Raw genomic sequence first — 21,140 nt, 5'->3', positions numbered from 1 at the left:
ACATGCACTGTCAACTGTGGGACCTTAAATAGACAGTTGTGTTCCTTTCCAAATCATGTCCAATCAATTGAACTTTCCACAGGTGTACTCCAATCAAGTTGTAGAAACATCTCAAGGATGATCAATGGAAACAGGATGCACCTAAGCTCCATTTCAGATCTCATAGCAAAGGGTCTGAATACTTATGTAAAGAAGATGTTTTTGTTTCTAGTTTTTAATACATTTGCAAAAATGTCTAAAAACCAATTTTCATTTTTATCACTATGGGGTAGTGTGTGTAGATTGATGAGGGGAAAAAAACATTGAATCAATTATAGAATAAGGCTGTAACGTAACAAAATGTGGAAAACGTCAAGGGGCCTGAATACTTTCTGAATGCATTGTTGAGGTACTAGATGGCAGGGAGCTCTGCCCCAGTGATGTACTGGGCTTTCTGCACCATCCTCTGTAGCACCATACGATCGAGGGCAGTGCAGTTGCCATACCAAGCAGTGATGCAGCCAGTCAAGATGCTCTCGATGGTGCAGCTGTAGAACCTTTAGAGGATTTGAAGGCCCATGCCAAAGTGGTTTGATTTAGATCTACACATTCTCCTTTAATGAATCACCTCTCATTTAAATGAGCTTTCTGCCACTGAATAATGCAAATAACAAACCCAATGGCCAATTAGCTGAATACATATTTAGACCTTACCTGTCTTTGGGTCAGCCAAGCAAACAATATAAACACTGTCATAGTAAAGTTAGTTTTAATCTTCCTAGTTTGACCTACATTTCAGTGTAATAAGGCAAAAAAATCACAACATCTCATTTTTCAATAAGGCTGTAGTGAAATCTTGCATGCTTCAATAATCTTCTAGTAAAATAGGTGATACATATGAACCTTTTCTCAATCAAGTGATGCTACAGAGGCAGTATCAGTTTGTGGGCCTGAAAAAACTGTCCAGAAAAGGTAACAGAAAACAACCGCATCCTTGGCTGTCAACACCCATAACTGTTGAAAACGCCCTTTCTCTGAAAATACAACTAAAACCACAATGTGCATAGCGTAGACTACAAGGAAATGGAAACTATGAACTTGTTTACATTCCTTCCCACAACATTCAGCAAGTTATGAAACCTTTTTATTTTTATATTTAAGTATGCACAATATGCCAAATAGAGTGGAAAAGTTGCCCTTAACCATAGATAAGCTACAGCAGAATAATTATATTTTCCCCTCTCAATAATGATTAAGGTTAGGATTAGAGGTAGGGTAATCTGATACTAGATATTTTATGGTCTATGGTAGAACAAATTCTGCCTTAATTGAGCATGTATGTGAGTCACAGGTGCATATCAGTTGCTGACCTACTAATTGGGGCATTCAAGGTCAGTACTGCGTTAAATTATCAATGTGATTTTATAGCTTTACTTACAGGATAGCTAGTGCTTTTCCTCAAGAAATAAATCACATAACAGTTAGAATCATCTGCACATACACCTACAGTAAGTCAATTACTGATGACAACTGGCAAGTAGTCTATCCCACTTCTAAACTCAGCAAAAAAAGAAACATCCTCTCGCTGTCAACTGCATTTATTTTCAGTAAACTTAACATGTGTAAATATTTGTAGGAACCTAACAAGATTCAACAACAGACATAAACTGAACAAGTTCCACAGACATGTGACTAACAGAAATGGAATAATGTGTCCCTTTACAAAGGGAAGGGGGGGATCAAAATCAAAAGCCACCAGCTGCATTAAGTACTGCAGTGCATCTCCTCCTCATGGACTGCACCAGATTTGCCAGTTCTTGCTGTGAGATGTTACCCCACTCTTCCACCAAGGCACCTGCAAGTTCCCGGACATTTCTGGGGGGAATGACCCTAGCCCTCACCCCCCGATCCAACAGGTCCCAGACATGCTCAATGGGATTGAGATCCGGGCTCTTCGCTGGCCATGGCAGAACAATGACATTCCTGTTTTGCAGGAAATCACGCACAGAACGAGCAGTATGGCTGGTGGCATTATCATGCTGGAGGGTCATGTCAGGATGAGCCTGCAGGAAGGGTACCACATGAGGGAGGAGGATGTCTTCCCTGTAACGCACAGTGTTGAGATTGCCTGCAATGACAACAAGCTCAGTCCGTTGATGCTGTGACACACAACCCCAGACCATGACGGACCCTCCACCTCCAAATCGATCCCGCTCCAGAGTACATGTCTCGATGTAACGCTCATCCCTTCGACGATAAACGCAAATCCGACCATCAACCCTGGTGAGACAAACCCGTGACCCGTCAGTGAAGAGCACTTTTCGCCAGTCCTGTCTGGTCCAGCGACAGTGGGTTTGTGCCCATAGGTGACGTTGTTGCCGGTGATGTCTGGTGAGCACCGGCCTTACAACAGGCCTACAACCCCTCAGTCCAGCCTCTCTCAGCCTAGTCTGAGCACTGATGGAGGGATTGAGCGTTCCTGGTGTAACTCGGGCAGTTGTTGTTGCCATCCTGTACATGTCCCGCAGGTGTGATGTTCGGATGTACCGATCCTGTGCAGGTGTTGTTACACATGGTGTGCCACTGCGAGAACGATCAGCTGTCCGTCCTGTCTACCTGTAGCTCTGTCTCAGTACGGACATTGCAATTTATTGCCCTGGCCACATCTGCAGTCTGCATCTGCATGCCTCCTTGCTGCATGCCTAAGGCATATTCACGCAGATGAGCAGGGACCCTTGGCATCTTTCTTTTGGTGTTTTTCAGCGTCAGTAGAAAGGCCTCCTTGGTGTCCTAAGTTTTCATAACTGATCTTAATTGCCTACCGTCTGTAAGCTGTTAGTGTGTTTACAACTGTTCCACTGGTGCATGTTAATGAACTGTTTATGGTTCATTGAACAAGCATGGGAAACAGTGTTTAAACCCTTTACAATGAAGATCTGTGAAGTTTGGATTTGGGATTTTTACGAATTGGCTTTGACAGACAGGGTCCTGAAAAAGGGACGTTTCTTTTTTTGTTGAGTTTATAAAGATCATAATAACATACAAACCTTACTGGCCACTTTGTGTGCACCAGCATTGCAAAATAAATGTACTCATACATGTTATTCAATATTTTACCTACATCATTTGTGCGCTTGAACATGCGTCTGCATAGCAAAGCACTAAAATAGAAATCCGAACACCTCAATCACACCTTCAGAAACATTGCGTTTTGGTACTCCAGAAGTACATCAATTTCCAATGGAACACTGTGTTTGCCTTGCAGCATTGCATTGTAGCATTGCATTACAGAGGCAGTTGCAGTTGCATTTACCGAACATAACATTTACATTTACATTTAAGTCATTTAGCAGACGCTCTTATCCAGAGCGACTTACAAATTGGTGCATTCACCTTATGACATCCAGTGGAGCAGCCACTTTACAATAGTGCATCTAAATCTTTTAAGGGGGGTGAGAAGGATTACTTTATCCTATCCTAGGTATTCCTTAAAGAGGTGGGGTTTCAGGTGTCTCCGGAAGGTGGTGATTGACTCCGCTGTCCTGGCGTCGAGGGAGTTTGTTCCACCATTGGGGGCCAGAGCAGCGAACAGTTTTGACTGGGCTGAGCGGGAACTGTACTTCCTCAGTGGTAGGGAGGCGAGCAGGCCAGAGGTGGATGAACGCAGCGCCCTTGTTTGGGTGTAGGGCCTGATCAGAGCCTGGAGGTACTGAGGTGCCGTTCCCCTCACAGCTCCATAGGCAAGCACCATGGTCTTGTAGCGGATGCGAGCTTCAACTGGAAGCCAGTGGAGAGAGCGGAGGAGCGGGGTGACGTGAGAGAACTTGGGAAGGTTGAACACCAGACTGGCTGCGGCGTTCTGGATGAGTTGTAGGGGTTTAATGGCACAGGCAGGGAGCCCAGCCAACAGCGAGTTGCAGTAATCCAGACGGAGATGACAAGTGCCTGGATTAGGACCTGCGCCGCTTCCTGTGTGAGGCAGGGTCGTACTCTGCGGATGTTGTAGAGCATGAACCTACAGGAACGGGCCACCGCCTTGATGTTAGTTGAGAACGACAGGGTGTTGTCCAGGATCACGCCAAGGTTCTTAGCGCTCTGGGAGGAGGACACAGTGGAGTTGTCAACCGTGATGGCGAGATCATGGAACGGGCAGTCCTTCCCGGGAGGAAGAGCAGCTCCGTCTTGCCGAGGTTCAGCTTGAGGTGGTGATCCGTCATCCACACTGATATGTCTGCCAGACATGCAGAGATGCGATTCGCCACCTGGTCATCAGAAGGGGAAAGGAGAAGATTAATTGTGTGTCGTCTGCATAGCAATGATAGGAGAGACCATGTGAGGTTATGACAGAGCCAAGTGACTTGGTGTATAGCGAGAATAGGAGAGGGCCTAGAACAGAGCCCTGGGGGACACCAGTGGTGAGAGCACGTGGTGAGGAGACGGATTCTCGCCACGCCACCTGGTAGGAGCGACCTGTCAGGTAGGACGCAATCCAAGCGTGGGCCGCGCCGGAGATGCCCAACTCGGAGAGGGTGGAGAGGAGGATCTGATGGTTCACAGTATCGAAGGCAGCCGATAGGTCCAGAAGGATGAGAGCAGAGGAGAGAGAGTTAGCTTTAGCAGTGCGGAGCGCCTCCGTGATACAGAGAAGAGCAGTCTCAGTTGAATGACTAGTCTTGAAACCTGACTGATTTGGATCAAGAAGGTCATTCTGAGAGAGATAGCGGGAGAGCTGGCCAAGGACGGCACGTTCAAGGGTTTTGGAGAGAAAAGAAAGAAGGGATACTGGTCTGTAGTTGTTGACATCGGAGGGATCGAGTGTAGGTTTTTCAGAAGGGGTGCAACTCTCGCTCTCTTGAAGACGGAAGGGACGTAGCCAGCGGTCAGGGATGAGTTGATGAGCGAGGTGAGATAAGGGAGAAGGTCTCCGGAAATGGTCTGGAGAAGAGAGGAGGGGATAGGGTCAAGCGGGCAGGTTGTTGGGCGGCCGGCCGTCACAAGACGCGAGATTTCATCTGGAGAGAGAGGGGAGAAAGAGGTCAGAGCACAGGGTAGGGCAGTGTGAGCAGAACCAGCGGTGTCGTTTGACTTAGCAAACGAGGATCGGATGTCGTCGACCTTCTTTTCAAAATGGTTGACGAAGTCATCTGCAGAGAGGAGGAGGGGGGAGGGGATTCAGGAGGGAGGAGAAGGTGGCAAAAGAGCTTCCTAGGGTTAGAGGCAGATGCTTGGAATTTAGAGTGGTAGAAAGTGGCTTTAGCAGCAGAGACAGAAGAGGAAAATGTAGAGAGGGAGGGAGTGAAAGGATGCCAGGTCCGCAGGGAGGCGAGTTTTCCTCCATTTCCGCTCGGCAGCCCGGAGCCCTGTTCTGTGAGCTCGCAATGAGTCGTCGAGCCACAGGAGCGGGAGGGGAGGACCGAGCCGGCCTGGAGGATAGGGGACATAGAGAGTCAAAGGATGCAGAAAGGGAGGAGAGGAGGGTTGAGGAGGCAGAATCAGGAGATAGGTTGGAGAAGGTTTGAGCAGAGGGAAGAGATGATAGGATGGAAGAGGAGAGAGTAGCGGGGGAGAGAGAGCGAAGGTTGGGACGGCGCGATACCATCCGAGTAGGGGCAGTGTGGGAAGTGTTGGATGAGAGCGAGAGGGAAAAGGATACAAGGTAGTGGTCGGAGACTTGGAGGGGAGTTGCAATGAGGTTAGTGGAAGAACAGCATCTAGTAAAGATGAGGTCGAGCGTATTGCCTGCCTTGTGAGTAGGGGGGTCGCCCAGAACTGTGAGAGGTGAGCCGTCCTCAGGAAAGGAGCTTATCAAGGCATCAAGCTCATTGATGAACTCTCCGAGGGAACCTGGAGGGCGATAAATGATAAGGATGTTAAGCTTGAAAGGGCTGGTAACTGTGACAGCATGGAATTCAAAGGAGGCGATAGACAGATGGGTAAGGGGAGAAAGAGAGAATGACCACTTGGGAGAGATGAGGATCCCGGTGCCACCACCCCGCTGACCAGAAGCTCTCGGGGTGTGCGAGAACACGTGGGCGGACGAAGAGAGAGCAGTAGGAGTAGCAGTGTTATCTGTGGTGATCCATGTTTCCGTCAGTGCCAAGAAGTCGAGGGACTGGAGGGAGGCATAGGCTGAGATGAACTCTGCCTTGTTGGCCGCAGATCGGCAGTTCCAGAGGCTACCGGAGACCTGGAACTCCACGTGGGTCGTGCGCGCTGGGACCACCAGATTAGGTGGCCGCGGCCACGCGGTGTGGAGCGTTTGTATGGTCTGTGCAGAGAGGAGAGAACAGGGATAGACAGACACATAGTTGACAGGCTACAGAAGAGGCTACGCTAATGCAAAGGAGATTGGAATGACAAGTGGACTACACGTCTCGAATGTTCAGAAAGTTGAGCTTACGTAGCAAGAATCTTATTGACTAAAATGATTAAAAATGATACAGTACTGCTGAAGTAGGCTAGCTGGCAGTGGCTGCGTTGTTGATTTGGGGGCTAGCTGGCTAGTGGTGTTGATTACGTTGTTGAAAAGAACGACAATAGCTGGCTAGGTAACCTAGAAAATCGCTCTAGACTACACAATTATCTTTGATACAGAGATGGCTAGCTACGATCAAACAAATCAAACCGTTGTACTGTAATGAAATGAAATGAAAATGTGATACGTGGAGCGAGGCGGAATGCGACGGGTTGTTGAGTTCTAATGCGTTAAAACGAAGGACGACAATAGCTGGCTGCGTTGTTGATTCAGGGGATAGGTAACCTAGAAAATAGCTGGCTAGGTAACTCTAGACTACACAATTATCTTTATCTTTGATACAGAGACGGCTATGTAGCTAGCTATGTAGACGGTGGGCGTTAGCTAGCTGGCTAGCTGCTGGGCAGATACGTTAGGACGACGAAATACGATAATTACACCATTATCTTTGATACAAAGACGGCTATGTAGCTAGCTAAGAAGAAATTGCTAAGATTAGACAAATCAAACCGTTGTACTATAATGAAATGTAATGAAATGTAATGAAAAGTTATACTACCTGCAGACCGAAGTGCAGACCGAAGTGCGGATGCGACTGCTCGCTCCAACCCGGAAGATTACATTAAGTAATGTTACAGTGCTGCACGGGCAAACACAGCTTTATATTGGAAATGAATGTACTTCTGGTGTACCAAAACGCAAAAAAGCTGCAGGTGTGATCAAGAAGTTATTGGATATCATGAAGATACAAACCCACTAGATGCTTGAAATACAAATTAGGAGAGATTCACTAAAGATAACTAGAAACTAACCAGGTTTCCCTTTTTATCAGCTAAAAAGAGGACCATATGAATGTCAGGTAAAATAAGAACCCAATGTCAATCCCCCATCTTCCAGGACAAAGCTAGCTAAATATCCATGAATGTTGTTTGTGTGTTCTGACCTGCCCCCAAATGGATATACAGTGCATTTGGAAAGTATTCAGACCCCTTGTCATTTTCCACATTTTGTTACGTTACAGCCTTATTCTAAAATGGATTCAATTGTTTTACAATCTACACGCAATACCCCATAATGACAAAGCAAAAACAGGTTGTTAGAAATGATAGCAAATGTACCAAAAAAACCAACAACTGAAATATCACATTTACATAAGTATTCAGACCCTTTCTCAGTACATTGTTGAAGCATTCCCATTCTTCTCTGCAGATCCTCTCAAGCTCTGTCAGGTTGGATGGGGAGCATCGCTGCACAGCTATTTTCAGGTCTCTCCAGAGATGTTCGATTGGGTTCAAGTCCGGACTCTGGCTGGGCCACTCAAGGATATTCAGAGACTTGTCCCGAAGCCACTACTGCGTTGTCTTGGCTGTGTGCTTAGGGTCATTGTCCTGTTGGAAGGTGAACCTTCGCCCCAGTCTGAGATCTTGGACCACTCTAGAGCAGATGTTCATCAAGGATCTCTCTGTACTTTCCCTCGATCCTGACTAGTCTCCCAGTCCATGTTGCAGAAAAACACCCCCACAGCATGAAGCTGCCACCACCATGCTTCCCCGTAGAGATGGTGCCAGGTTTCCTCCAGATGTGAGTTCATTCTTGGTTTCATCAGACCAGAGAATCTTGTTTCTCACGGTCAGAGTCCTTTAGGTGCCTTTTGGCAAACTCCAAGCGCACCTGTCATGTGTCTTTTAATGAGGAGTGGCTTCCGTCTGGCCACTCTACCATAACGGCCTGATTGGTGGAGTGCTGCAGAGATGGTTGTCCATCTGGAAGATTATCCCACCTCCACAGAGGAACTCTGGAGCTCTGTCAGAGTGACCATCGGGTTCTTGGTCACCTCCCTAACCAAGACCATTCTTCCCCAATTGCTCAGTTTGTCCAGGAGACCAGCTCTAGGAATAGTCTTGGTGGTTCCAAACTTCTTCCATTTAAGAATGATGGAGGCCACTGTGTTCTTGGGGACCTTCAAGGCTGCAGAAATGTTTTGGTACCCTTCCTCAGACCTGTGCCTCGACACAATCCTGTTTCAGAGCTCTACGAACAATTCCTTCAACCTCATGGCTTGGTTTTTGCTCTGAAATGCACTGTCAACTGTGGGACCTTATATAGACAGGTGTGTGCCTTCCCAAATCATGTCCAATCAATTGAATGTACCACAGGTGGACTGCAATAAATTTGTAGAAACATCTCAAGGATGATCAATGCAAACAGCATGGATCTGAGCTCAATTTCGAGTGTCATAGCAAAGGGTCTGAATACTTATGTAAATAAGATATTTCTGTTTTTTAATTTAATCTAAAAACCTGTTTTCGCGTATTTAATGTATTTTTAGAATAAGGCTTTAACGTAACAAAACATGGAAAAGGGGAGGGGTTTGAATACTTTCAGAATGCACTGAACAAAAATATGAACTTGGGAGCCAGGCCGACACACTGGGGAGCCAGGCCCAGCCAATCAGAATGTGTTTTTCCCCACAAAGGGGCTTTATTACTGACCAAAATACTCCTCATTTTCATCAGCTGTCTGGGTGGCTGGTCTCAGACAATCCCACAGGTGAAGAAGCTGGATGTGGAGGTCCTGGCCTGGCGTGATTGATTACATGTGGTCTGAGGTTGTGAGGCAGGTTGGATGGACTGCCAAAACAATGTTAGGTGTGGCTTATGGTAGAGAAATTAACATTAAATTCTCTAGCAACAGCTCTGGTGGACAGTCCTGCAGTGAGCATGCCAATTACACACTCACTCACAACTTGTGTTGTGTGATAAAACGGCACATTTTAGAGTGGCCTTTTATTGTCCACAGCACAAGGTGCATCTGTGTAATGATAATGCTGTTTAATTAGCTCCTTGATATTCCACACCTGTCAGGGGATGGATTATCTTGGCAAAGGAGAAATGCTCACTAACAGGGATGTGAACAAATTTGTGTACAACATTTTTGACAAATAAGCTTTATGTGAGTATGAAACATTTCGGCATCTTTAATTTCAACTCATGAAACATGGGTCCAACACTTTACATATTGAATGTATATTTTTGTTCAGTTTTAGTTGGTTCACATTTTGTAAGCGGTGTGTCATGATCGTGTCTGGTGAGGATGGACAAAATCACCCTTTCGTCCCAAAAAATTCTGGGAAGAGCTGTATCAACACCTGTTGGTCATTTGATGAAATTGCATGTACTATTCACAGTCAAAGTTGTCAGTGCATAATCTTACCACATGGTGCTGATTTTGGCTCATTTATACTTGCAGAAGCCACTTTCAACTTGCTTTGTACATTGTAAATCACATGAGCCTTGGTGTGGACCGATTTAGTTATAAAGCCAAACTAAGCACTGCAATCAGGCCAAGTGGATGATATTTACAAATTGACACGGAATCATTCATTATCAGTAGGAAGCACTGTCTTCTGACAATTCTGGAATTTGGAGGTAAAATCTGGCATTTCTAGGTTTTATCAAACATCAGCATACTATACTGAACAAAAATAAAAACACAACATGTAGAGTGTTGGTCGCATGTTTCACGAGGTGAAATAAAAGATCCCCGATTTTTTCCTATACGCACAAAAAGGGTATTTCTCTCAAATTTTGTGCACACATTTGATTACATCGTTGTTAGTGAACATTTTGCCAAGATAATTCATCCACCTGACAGGTGTGGAATATCAATAAGCTGATTAAATAGCATGATCATTACACAGGTGCACTTGTGCTGGGGATAATAATAAAATACCACTCTAAAATGTGCAGTTTTGTCACACAACACAATGGCACAGATGTCTCAAGTTTTGAGCGAGCGTGCAATTGGCATGCTGACTTCAGGAAAATACACCAGGGCTGTTGCCAGAGAATGTAATGTTAATTTCTCTACCATAACGTCATTTTAGAGAATTTGGCAGTATGTCCAACCAGCCTCGCAACCGCAGACCATGAGTAACCACGCCAGCCCAGGACCTCCACATCCAGCTTCTTCACCCCGTGGGATTGTCTGAGACCAGCTACCCATATATTTCTGTCTGTAATAAAGCCCCTTTGCGGGGAAAATGCATTCTGATTGGCTGGGCCTGTCTCCCCAGTGGGAAAAAATATATAAATGCAACATTCAACAATTTCTAAGATGTTACTGAGTTAGTAAAATCAGTAAAATTAAATAAATAAATTAGGCCCTAATGGAGATCATATGACTGGGCAGGGGTGAAGCCATGGGTGGGCATAGGCCCACCCACTTGGGAGCCAGGCCCACCCATGCTTCACCCCTATTTCAATTGACTGATTTAACTATCTCAGTAAAATCTTAGAAATTGTTGCATGTTGCATTTATATTTTTGTTCAGTGTAGTTGCTAGGCTAATGAATCAGCCTATGAATCAGACATGTCAACAACAAATGTAAACGTATAACTTGTAAAACACTTACCTTGGTTCTTTACCGGTAGTAAAATGCCTTTATTGCATGATGCTTTTCCATTGCAGGTCTTAATGTTACCACAGGTTACCAAAGATACTTTTAACTAAGTTTTACCCTGTGATGTCACTGCACTCAACGTTTAAAGTGCATCACTAATCTAATATCTGTAGATGGCGCTGAGCAATTACATGTTTGGTGGAACAGTGAGTTAGTTACATTGTGTGGAATATCCAGATAGACTAAAAGTACTTCTCCAATAGAAATCCCCGATTCTTTAGTAGGCGATGTCATGGCGACGTTGACTAAGCAAAGCTCATGCGTAGAAGCAGCACGTTGGGTCTAACGAGCATCACGCGCCAAACTGCGCATGTGCAGGCCGCCAACAAAGGCACTCCTTCGATATAAAGTTGTTTTTGACGAAAATAAAAAAGCGTGTCAGTTTGTCATTTTGCCGAGGTTGGAATAATAACATGTTCATCTACTTAAGACACTGGCTATAATCTAGGTTGTGCCTTTAGATTTAGAGAAAGATAAATTATTTTTCACTCCTCTTATTGACTTCTCAAACACCAAACCCCGGCCTGGTCTGTTTGGTCGGTTTCGCAAGCGTTCCCGGAAGTCTTGCGTTGAAAGCGCCTCTGGGTTTAGAAACTCTTTGGAATATCACTTGCGTTTTTTTCTAAACTTTTTTCACCGCGCGGAGCCTCGAGCTTGCGAGAGAAAGGAAGTAAGCAAGCTAGCAGCAAACCATATAATCATTGTAGTCAACTCGCGAAGCAAGGCAGTATACTTGAAATGATGTACGATTAAATGTATTTGACCACATTAAGGTTACAGTATTTGGGTAAGATAGCCATTGAAAATAGGTATACTACATTGTAGAAAAATAACTTTGCGGCATGCTTCTAACCCGTTTTGTGATTAGCTACTATAAGCATATGTTTAGTGCTCGATTCTGAACGGCAACGTCCTTCGCTATGCTAACGTTAGCTGGAAGTATTTGGTTGGTTATCCAGTTTTGATTTCATCAGAAAGGGAACTACAAAATATTATTTCTGAATTGTCTATCAGTTGTATGCGGGAAATACAATAAGGAGTCATTTCAGACAATGAGAAAAACAACTGAACAAGGTAAGATACATTATTAGAGTGCTTGTTTTGAACAAAAGTTTATAAAGGAACAGATCAAGAAAGCTGGGAATCCGATATAAGCCAGAATTGTTGTACAGTATCCAAATAATTTGCTGTAGGAATTTTAGTGCGCAAAGTATCTTGACAGTCATCTTTTTTTCATAATATTAGCTAACAGATATTTCACTGTTTACAGTTCATTGATGTCTGATAGTTCAAGTTACCTTATTGTCTACGTCCTCTCCCAAATAGATAAAAACGTATCATGTCACTTCATTCAGAACTTGAAACGGTCAAATTTTCTTCCTGTCCTGACGAATTGTGTTGCAGCAGCTAGATATATATCCACTGACTGTATGGTTGACTTCGAGCAACATCACACTTAGAATGCTGAATAGTTTTAGAATGTTGAATTTGGATTCTTATTCCATTGTTATTCTATCAGTCAGACAAGTTGGTTTTAAACTGAACAACAATACCCACATGTCACTTATGCATTCTGATAACCAGTGGGGTGGGTATCATTTGTGGAACGTTCCAACAGGAATCTGTTCCAAAAACGTTGTAAAAGCACAAGGTTGCCAACAAACATTGCATACAAAGTAGCATGATCAATTCACCTAGCTAACTAGCTGACAAATAGGTATCAACTCACCACGTAGATTATTCTTAATGTTTGTAAAATAAAAATAAAAAGGGTACAGACTTTTGAAGGAACGTGGTGAGTGAAAAACTTTAAATAAATAGCCCACTCCCTACTCAGTATCTTATTCTGCCGCTATACAATGGGTTGTTTGTTGACAACCTTGTTATTTACAACGTTTTTGGAACAGATTCCTGTTGGAATGTTCCACAAACTATACCCACACTAACCAGTGCTCATTGTCTGAGCGTACACATATACAAGTGTAGTCTACAGACTTTTTATTGCACAAATGACACATTTTGGGGCAAAAAAAGAGTAGGTGAGCCACACTTCATAGTTAAAGAAATGTAGTCCCATGTCCTTTCACCTCCACCCAACCACATGTTGCCAAAATGCTCCACAGCACTGTAAGTACATGAATAATGTATGAGCTGTGGAAAAACCTGTAACTGAAAAGACCAAATAAGAACAGTAAATTTAGGCATAGGTTTCGCTGAAAAGTCTGTCATTCTTGGTGTTGTTTCCAGTGTCAAATGTGGCAAGTCATTTCCTCCTGATGAAATAATGTATCTACACTTCCTTCTCTTGAGCTGCTCTATTTGCCATATGTGTCTGCATTAGTGGACCTAACCAATTCAACTACTTTGTTGAGAGTCCTGTGCTGAACAAGATACAGCAGCCATTTCAGCCCCTAACTCTATCATCGTAAACGTGATTGCGGAACAGGAAACATATTTAATAAATATAGACTTCCGTAGCTGACTCAAATGCCTTAGAATGCTAGTTACAGACATGACATAGACTACCATTCAAAAGTTTAGGGTCACTCAGAAATGTCCTTGTTTTTGAAATAAAAGCAAAGTATTTGTCCATTAAAATAACATCAGGCAGAGTTCCTCTGTCCAGTGTATGTTCTTTTATCCATCTTATTCTTTTCATTGGCCAGTCTGAGATGGCTTTTTCTTTGCAACTCTGCCTAGAAGACGAGGATCAAAGAGTCACTTCTTCACTGTTGACGTTGAGGCTGGTGTTTTGAGGGTACTATTTAATGAAGCTGCCAGTTGAGGACTTGTGAGGTGTCTTTTTCTCAAACTAGACACTCTAATGTACTTGTCCTCTTGCTCAGTTGTGCACCGGGGCCTCCCACTCCTCTTTCTATTCAAATCAAAGTTTATTTGTCACGTGCGTCGAATACAACAGGTGTAGACCTTACAGGGAAATGCATACTTACAGGCTCTAACCAACAGTGCAAAAAAGGTATTATGTGAACAATAGGTAAGTAAAGAAATAAAAAGACAGTGAAAAACAGTAGCGAGGCTATAAAAGTAGCGAGGCTACATACGGACACCGGTTAGTCAGGCTGATTGAGGTAGTATGTACATGTAGATATGGTTAAAGTGACTGCATATATGATGAACAGAGAGTAGCAGTAGCGTAAAGAGGGGTTGGTGGGTGGCAGGACACAATGCAGATAGCCCGGTTAGCCAATGTGGGGGAGCACTGGTTGGTCGGGCCAATTGAGGTGGTATGTACATATGCACATGAATGTATAGTTAAAGTGACTGTGCATATAAGCCCAACCAATTGTGCTATTATGTGGGTTTTTTTTCGTGTTATTTGTAACTTATTTTGTACATAATGTTTCTGCAACCGTATCTTACGGCAAAAAAGTAGCTTCTAGATATCAGGACAGCGATCACTCACCTCGGATTAGACAGATTTTTCCTTCAACATGCAAGCAACAGGACATTCTCCAAACACCCGACAGGGCCAACATCCCCGTTATTTGCAAGAGGAAGAAATGCAGGTACAGGGGACACAGAGCGGGATGCCTCGTGAGGACCCGCAGAAGGTGAGTGGGAAAGCTGCCGTTACCGTCAATACTACTCGTCAACGTGAAATCATTGGACAATAAATTAGACAAGGTACGATCCACGAATATCCTACCGACGGGACATCAAAAACTGTAATATCCTATGTTAAACGGAATCGTGGCTGAATGAAGACATGGATATTCAGCTAGTGGGATATACGCTGCACCGGCAAGATCGAACAGCACACTCCGGTAAGACGAGGGGGGCGGTCTGTGCATATTTGTAAACAATAGCTGGTGCACGAAATCTGAGGTAGTCTCTAGATTTTGCTTATCTGAAGTAGAGTATATTGTGATAAATTGCAGGCCACACAACTTGCCTAGAGAGTTTTCAGCTATACTTTTCGTGGCTGTTTATTTACCACCACAGACAGATGCTGGCACTAAGACCGCACCCAGTCCGCTGTATAAGGAAATAAGCAAACAGGAAACCATTCACCCAGAGGCGGCGCTCCTAGTGTCCTGAGACTTTAATGCAGGGAAACTTCAATCAGTTCTACCAAATTTCTATCAGCATGTTAAATGTGCAACCAGAGGGAAAAAAATTCTAGGTCACCTGTGCTCCACACACATAGACGAGTACAAAGCTCTCCCTCGCCCTCCATTTGGTAAATCCGACCACAACTCTATCCTCCTGATTCCTGCCTACAAGCAAAAATTAAAGCAGGAAGCACCAGTGACTCGGTCTATAAAAAAGGTGTCAGATGAAGCAGATGCTAAAGTACAGGACTGTTTTGCTATCACAGACTGGAACATGTTCCGGGATTCTTCCGATGGCATTGAGGAGTCCACCACATCAGTCACTGGCTTTATCAATAAGTGCATCATGGACGTCGTCCCCACAGTGACTGTACGTACATACCCCAACCAGAAGCCCTGGATTACAGGCAACATTCGCACTGAGCTAAAGGGTAGAGCTGCCGCTTCAAGGTGCGGGACTCTAACCCGGAAGCTTACAAGAAGTCCTGCTATGCCCTTTGACGAACTATCAAACAGGCAAAGCATCAATACAGGGCTAAGATTGAATTTTATTTTTCTGTTATTTTACCAGGTAAGTTGACTGAGAACACATTCTCATTTGCAGCAACATCCTGGGGAATAGTTACAGGTGAGAGGAGGGGGATGAATGAGCCAATTGTAAACTGGGGATTATTAGGTGACTAATGGTTTGAGGGCCAGATTGGGAATTTAGCCAGGACACCGGGGTTAACGCCCCTACTCTTACGATAAGTGCCATGGGATCTTTAATGAGAGAGAGTCAGGACACCCGTTTAACGTCCCATCTGAAAGACGGCACCCTACACAGGGCAGTGTCCCAAATCACTGCCCTGGGGCATTGGGAAATTTTTTTAGACCAGAGGAAAGAGTGCCTCCTACTGGCCCTCCAACACCACTTCCAAGCAGCATCTGGTCTCCCGTCCAGGAACTGACCAGGACCAACCCAGCTTAGCTTCAGAAGCAAGCCAGCAGTGGTATGCAGGGTGGTATGCTCCATAGTCGACGTGCGTAAGACTCTTAAAACAGGTCAACATTCACAAGGCTGTGGGGCCAGACAGATTACCAGGACGTGTGCTCCGGGCATGTGCTCACCAACTGGCAGGTGTCTTCACTGACATTTTCAACATGTCCCTTATTGAGTCTATAATACCAACATGTTTCAAGCAGACCACCATAGTCCTTTTGCCCAAGAACACAAAGGCATCCTGCCAAAATGACTACAGACCTGTAGCACTCACGTCCGTAGCCATGAAGTGCTTTGAAAGGCTGGCAATGGCTCACATCAACACCATTATCCCATGAACCCTAGACCAACTCCAATTGGTTCCCACATGCTTCAAGGGGGCCACCATTGTTCCTGTTCCCAAGAAAGCTAAGGTAACTGAGCTAAACGACTACCGCCCCGTAGCACTCACTTCCGTCATCATGAAGTGCTTTGAGAGACTAGTCAAGGACCATATCACCTCCACCCTACCTGACACCCTAGACCCACTCCAATTTGCTTACCGCCCAAATAGGTCCACAGACGATGCCAGCTCAACCACACTGCACACTGCCCTAACCCATCTGGATAAGAGGAATACCTATGTGAGAATGCTGTTCATCGACTACAGCTCAGCATTTAACACCATAGTACCCTCCAAGCTCGTCATCAAGCTCGAGACCCTGGGTCTCGACCCCGCCCTGTGCAACTGGGTACTGGACTTCCTGACGGGCCGCCCCCAGGTGGTGAGGGTAGGCAACAACATCTCCACCCAGCTGATCCTCAACACTGGGGCCCCACAAGGGTGCGTTCTGAGCCCTCTCCTGTACTCCCTGTTCACCCACGACTGTGTGGCCACGCACGCCTCCAACTCAATCATCAAGTTTGCGGACGACACAACAGTGGTAGGCTTGATTACCAACAACGACGAGACGGCCTACAGGGAGGAGGTGAGGGCCCTCGGAGTGTAGTGTCAGGAAAATAACCTCACACTCAACGTCAACAAAACTAAGGAGATGATTGTGGACTTCAGGAAACAGCAGAGGGAACACCCCCCTATCCACATCGATGGAACAGTAGTGGAGAGGGTAGTAAGTTTTAAGTTCCTTGGCATACACATCACAAACTGAATTGGTCCACTCACACAGACAGCATCGTGAAGAAGGCGCAGCAGCGCCTCTTCAACCTCAGGAGGCTGAAGAAATTCGGCTTGTCACCAAAAGCACTCACAAACTTCTACAGATGCACAATCGAGAGCATCCTGGCGGGCTGTATCACCGCCTGGTATGGCAACTGCTCCGCCCACAACCGTAAGGCTCTCCAGAGGGTAGTGAGGTCTGCACAACGCATCACCGGGGGCAAACTACCTGCCCTCCAGGACACCTACACCACCCGAGCCACTGCCTGTTCACCCCGCTATCATCCAGAAGGCGAGGTCAGTACAGGTGCATCAAAGCTGGGACCGAGAGACTGAAAACAGCTTCTATCTCAAGGCCATCAGACTGTTAAACAGCCACCACTAACATTGAGTGGCTGCTGCCAACACACTGACACTGACTCAACTCCAGCCACTTTAATAATGGGAATTGATGGGAAATGTAAAATATATCACTAGCCACTTTAAACAATGCTACCTAATATAATGTTCACATACCCTACATTATTCATCTCATATGTATACACATATATACTGTACTCTATATCATCTACTGCATCTTTATGTAATACATGTATCACTAGCCACTTTAACTATGCCACTTTGTTTACATACTCATCTCATATGTATATACTGTACTCGATACCATCTAATGCATCTTGCCTATGCCGCTCTGTACCATCACTCATTCATATATCTTTATGTACTTATTCTTTATCCCCTTACACTTGTGTGTATAAGACAGTCGTTTTGGAATTGTTAGTTAGATTACTTGTTGGTTATTACTGCATTGTCGGAACTAGAAGCATAAGCATTTCGCTACACTCACATTAACATCTGCTAACCATGTGTATGTGACAAATACAATTTGATTTGAATTTGCATACCCCCCAAACAAATCCACAGATGATGCAATCTCTATTGCACTCCACGCTGCCCTTTCCCACCTGGACAAAAGGAACACTTATGTGAGCATGCTTTTCATTGACTACAGCTCAGTGTTCAACACCATAATACCCTCAAAGCGTATCACTAAGCTAAGGATCCTGGGACTAAACACCTCCCTCTGCAACTGGATCCTAGACTTCCTGGCGGGCCTCCCCCAGGTGGTGAGGGTATGTCTGCCACGCTGATCCTCAACACTGGAGCTCTACGGGGGTGCGTGCTCAGTCCCCTCCTTTACTCCCTGTTCACCTACTACTGCATGGCCAGGCACGACTCCAACACCATCATTAAGTTTTCAGATGACACAACAGTGGTAGGCCTGATCACCGACAACGATGAGACAGCCTATAGGGAGGAGGTCAGAGACCTGGCCGGGTGGTGCCAGAATAACAACCTATCCCTCAATTTAACCAAGATTAAGGAGATGATTGTGGACTACAGGAAAAGGGGGACTGAGCCTGCCCCCATTATCATCGACGGGGCTGTAGTGGAGCAGGTTGAGAGCTCCAAGTTCCTTGGTGTCCACATCACCAACAAACTAGAATGGTCCAAACACACCAAGACAGTCATGAAGCGGGCACGACAAAACCTATTCCTCCTCAGGAAACTAAAAAGATTTGGCATAGGTCCTGAGATCCTCAAAAGGTTATACAGCTGCAACATCGAGAGTATCCTGACTGGTTGCATCACTGCCTGGTACAGCAATTGCTCGGCCTCCGACCGCAAGGCACTACAGATGGTAGTGTGTATGGCCCAGTAAATCACTGGGGCTGAGCTGCCTGCCATCCAGGACCTCCACACCAGGCGGTGTCAGAGGAAGGCCCTAAAAATTGTCCAAGACCCCAGCCACCCCGGTCATAGACTGTTCTCTCTACTACTGTATGGCAAGCGGTACCGGAGTGCCAAGTCTAGGACAAAAAGGCTTCTCAACAGTTTATTCTGGTTAGAGACAGTTTGTACTGTGAAGGGAGTAGTACACAGCTTTGAGATCTTCAGTTTCTTGGCAACTACTCTCATGGAATAGCCTTAATTTCTCAGAACAAGAATAAACTGACGAAGAAGAAAGTGCTTTGTTTCTGGCCATTTTGAGGCTGTAATCGAACCATTAAATGCTGATGCTCCAGATCCTCAACTAATCTAAAGAACACAGGAGCACAGGAACACAGGAGTGATGGTTGCTGATAATGGGCCTCTGTACACCTATGTGGATATTCCATTAAAAAATCTGCCATTTCCAGCTACAGTAGTCATTTACAACATTAACAATGTCTACACTGTATTTATGATCAATTTGATGTTATTTTAATGGTCAAAAAAGTGCTTTTCTTTCAAAAACAAGGACATTTCTAAGTGACCCCAAACTTGAATGGTAGTGTAGGTTCATATTTGCTCTTTATCTCAGTACATTTCTCAGCTTATATGGTGCAATTATACTTGCATTGGTTTCATAAGCAACGCTTTTTCCTTTTCACAGAGGCAAACCCCTCTATACATTGCTTTTGCATAAGCAACTCAGCAGATGGAGAACCTCTTTTCAGAAAAGTCTCATCAATTTGATTAATTCACTATAACTTAACCATGTTGCCTAGCCAATATCTAATACAGGAACCGTTCTGTGTTATCAAGCACACATCATGTTAATTCAAATTACACAATAGCACTTACTTTTTTCATGCTGTTTTATTGTTGGTCATGTCCTAGGCCCTACATTTTTTTCTTCTCAAACTATAGCCTTAATGATGTTCATTTAGTATAGCCTACTTCATGGGATTGGGCTGCTTTATCACAACCTTAAGTGTAACCTTGTTGTGGTTTCATGTTTTTAATCATGCAGAAATATATGTTTATTTTTGGATAATGTCTTTCAGAAGAGGTTTTCAGCGAAGTGATGTAGATAAGTGGGTAAGTCTAGTGACGAGATGAGTGTGAAATCTGCCCGTGAACCATCTCTGGTTATCTTATCTCCCAAGCCCATTCCTGAAGGTGTCTGAGTTTCTGATGATGACTCACGGCCTCACACGGCTAATTTTTGAAATTAGGTCAGAGAAAGTTTATTAAAGTAGGCCTATCCTATGATACATGTTCACTTTTTGAGCTTGGCTTAGTCGATTGAAACCAATCCAATTTAACATAGTAACACTGGGAATGTGGAGCAGGATTTGTAGCCCAGTGCTGGCAGTGCAGTGTGCTCTGTTACAAATCCTAATGAGTAACCTCTGCTCATCCAGGGTCAGATTTTCGAAATCACCCAAATGGTTAAAGATAGGATTTGGGGTTGGGTTATCTGATCCTAGATCTGTGGTTCGAGAACTTCTATCTCTAGCTTGTGTGGCGCAGGTTTGTAGCGCAGTGTTCTCTAGAACCTTAATGAGTCCCTCAGCTCCCCGGTCTGTTTATATGCTGCATAGTCTACCTGTGGAAAGTAGTCAAAGCCACCTGCTGTCCAATGATACTGTAAAACAGAGGCTCGATAGTTATTCAGTGGCATGGAAACTCTATCGTAGCGATTTAAGGACTTATGCTCACTGTAAGAGAAATTAGCTAGGCCAAGTTGTAACTTAATTTTGGCTGCTTTGAAAACACTTCTAATAGAAACTTGTTAAATCAGTAGAGAAATGAGAATGAATTAGCCAAAATGTACTATTTGATAACGTTGCTGAGGACATTTCTTGGCATGAAGGTTGTGGAGGCCTGTCTGTGTTTTTCGGGAGGCGGTTTTCTGCCTTTGTGTCTCCAGTTGAAAAATACTGGGATGGGCAGGGAGCATAGAATAAAAAATAAAAAATAGACGAAGCCATCGACGACGTCACCCTGTTGTTTCCTATGAGAATGTTCAGTGGCGCATTTGATGATCAGGAAGTGTCATTTCACCAGGTCACCATTTTGCTACATGGAGGATTTTTTGAAAACATAGCATGCGCAGTTTGAGCTACTCTAGGATGTGACATTGCAGGTTAGCTCAGTGCTGCCCCTTCTCATGGAGTACCTTCGGTGGAAGGCTGACCGAGCTACTGCAGGCTGCCATTAGCAAGTCAATTATCTTTATAACC

The 21,140-nt window shown here is 44.6% G+C and overlaps 1 protein-coding gene across 6 annotated transcripts in view; it reads left to right on the top strand.

Annotated features, from left to right (window-relative positions):
• The first annotated feature begins 11,561 nt into the window (after nucleotides 1-11,561).
• The window catches only part of LOC115109185 (unconventional myosin-IXb-like), a 120,011-nt gene continuing 110,432 nt past the window's right edge, over nucleotides 11,562-21,140 (top strand). For 2 of the 6 annotated variants that reach the window (XM_065009661.1, XM_065009660.1), the window contains exon 1: nucleotides 11,562-11,990. The gene's annotated coding sequence lies outside the window, so the exon portion shown is untranslated. The remainder of the gene's footprint in view (nucleotides 11,991-21,140) is intronic. The other 4 variants (XM_065009659.1, XM_065009657.1, XM_065009662.1 and 1 more) reach the window with 3 other exon arrangements.

The sequence above is a fragment of the Oncorhynchus nerka genome, linkage group LG25, assembly GCF_034236695.1.
Source record: "Oncorhynchus nerka isolate Pitt River linkage group LG25, Oner_Uvic_2.0, whole genome shotgun sequence".
NCBI lineage: Eukaryota > Metazoa > Chordata > Actinopteri > Salmoniformes > Salmonidae > Oncorhynchus > Oncorhynchus nerka.
This window is presented reverse-complemented; position numbering and strand designations above follow the sequence as displayed.